The 2519-nt window shown below is 40.2% G+C and overlaps 1 pseudogene; it reads left to right on the top strand.

The window, feature by feature from the left end:
- Positions 1–852: 852 nt before the first annotated feature.
- LOC111824221 lies at positions 853–1177 on the top strand (annotated as a pseudogene).
- The last annotated feature ends 1342 nt before the right edge of the window (positions 1178–2519 follow it).

Raw genomic sequence — 2519 nt, 5'->3', positions numbered from 1 at the left:
TCCCCTCCCCCCCGTGCGTGAATTTCATGCACTGCACCTCTAGTTTTGAAATAAGCATTAAAATAAAATGTGATGTGCATCATAGGCAATCCACTGGACATACCAAAGGCAGACAAAAATCTCATCATTTTAATAGCCAAACAGAATGCAACTCACTTGTCATGGTTAATTTTATATGTCAACTTAACTGGGCCACAGAGTGCCAAGATGTTGGGTCAAACACTATTCTGGATGTGTCTGTGAGGTTGTTTCTGCATGAGAGTAATATTTGAATGAGAAGACTGGGTAAAGCAGAATGTCCTCCCTACTGTGGGTGAGCCTCATCTAATCAATTGAAGGTCTGAAGAGAACTAAAATATCTGATCATTGCAATTACTCTTGCCTGAATGCTCTTGTGCTAGTGCATAACTTGTTTGTGCGTGCTTATTTTTATCCTGCCTTTTTCAAGAAACATGGTTCTTCCTGGGTGTAATGCCTACTGTCCTTCAGATTGGGATTATACCATCAGTTCTCCTTAGTCTGCAATTTGATGACTGCAGACCTTGAGACCATCAGCCTCCATAATTGCATAAACCAGTTACTTATGTAGTGATTGCATTTTGCTGGAGAACCCTGACCATTATATGCATGTTTTCAAGATAAACAATAACTAGTCCTAAATTAGATCTTGAAAGTACCATTTATCATGCATAACTCCTTCTAAATTCACTTAGTATTTGGGTGTGTACATGTGTGTGCATGTGTGTGGGAGGCGGGGGAGAGGTCATCTGTATCAATGCATTGGCTTTATCCAAAAGAAAATAAATTCCTTGCTCTTTCCATCTCAGGCACTACAGTGGAAGGGCTGCCTCTATGTCTGCCTAGCAGCAATGGATGGTCCTAAGGAATAGTTTCCTGACCAAGAGGAAAAAGCAGAGGTACAGCACCAAACCACAACTCCTCCCATTACAACAGGTTGATTCACCACAAGACAGTGGGCACTGAGCAGCTGGCCCAGAGTAAAGGTGTGGTGGTTGTCATGATGCAGAGATCCAGCAAGGGCAACCCTGCCTCTTTCTCTGTGCTAACTGCCATCAACAAGAAAGCAGGGGCCACCATCAAGAATACCAAGGCCATCCTGAGCAGCATCCCGCAGGAGCAAACACTGCCCAGATCTGCAGGGCCAGCTCCATCCTGAGAAGCCAGAAGCTCTGTATAGTGAAGAGGAAGCACCATCACACCACCTCCCCACCAAGAACTCCAGAGAACTTCCCTCCTTCCCTGCAGAGCAATAAAGTTGTTTTGTGTTGCTTACATGTTCAAATAATTAAGAATTTAACTAGTATTTGGTAGTTCCCTAGGAAACATTTCCCAATATAAGCCTATGGAGTAGCTTAACTCTTATGCCTGATAATCTAAATTTTTCATTGTGTCTTCCTTTTCTAGTCCAATAAATGTCTCCTGAGTTTCACTCAATCACATGCCATCACATTTATAAATATTTATTTGGGTCCATTATTATATGATATTTATTTAAGCCTCTTACCTGACTTATTTTCCCAGACACAAAATGCAAAGACACCCATGTTATCATCTAGTATCAAAGTATTGAAGTACAAATTGAACTTCTAGTGTTTAATATATATAACTCTAATGATTTTAAATCTTAGGGACAAACTCACCTCTCACCTTATGGACTATTCTTTGCACTGGGTCTGAATCAATATATATACTGAGTGGCCAGATTATTATGACCACCTGACGTTTGTAGGCAAATTAGCTATAATTTCACGCTGAAGTTGCTAGAGGGCCAGATCATTATAAATGTCTGAATAGCACAACATATCTAAGTATCATTGCTGATCAAGTTCATCCTATCATGTTGATGGCGTATCCCAATGGAGATGGCTTCTTCCAACAAGACAATGCGCCATGCCACGGTGCTCATATTGTGCAGGAGTGCTTTTCAAGAACATGAGGGAGACTTTACCTTGCTTAGGTGGCCCCCACAATCACCAGATCCCAATCCAATTGAGCATTTGTGGGACGAAGTTAAAAGAGCCATCAGGCAGCTGGTTCCACAACCATCAAATCTCACAGAACTGGTAAATCACGTTGTTTACCCATATCTTCAGGAAAACAAATCACTCTGATGTCGTGGTAAACAACCTGCTTCCCTATTTATAATGGTCTGGCCCTCTAGCAACTTCAGCATGAAATTATAGCTAATTTGATTACAAACGTCAGGTGGTCATAATAATCTGGCCACTCAGTGTATATATATATATATACCATTATAATAGTTAACAAAATCTTCAACTTGCCATTTGCCTTTGTTTATCTATCTGTATTAGAACTGGACTGAACTTGCAATCCAAATTTCATATCATATTAAACTTGACTTTGCAGTCTCCATCTGCAATTGCCATGTTTCTTTTGTCTATTTAGATGGGTTTTTTTCCATACCATCCCTTCCAATCAAACCAGTTACCAATACATTTTTGTGTAAGATTTAGGGTCTGAGTACATAAATAGATATT

The sequence above is a fragment of the Myotis lucifugus genome, unplaced genomic scaffold (assembly GCF_000147115.1).
Source record: "Myotis lucifugus unplaced genomic scaffold, Myoluc2.0 scaffold_1010, whole genome shotgun sequence".
NCBI lineage: Eukaryota > Metazoa > Chordata > Mammalia > Chiroptera > Vespertilionidae > Myotis > Myotis lucifugus.
The sequence above is the reverse complement of the archived record's forward strand: the minus strand, read 5'-3'. Positions and strand labels throughout refer to the sequence as shown.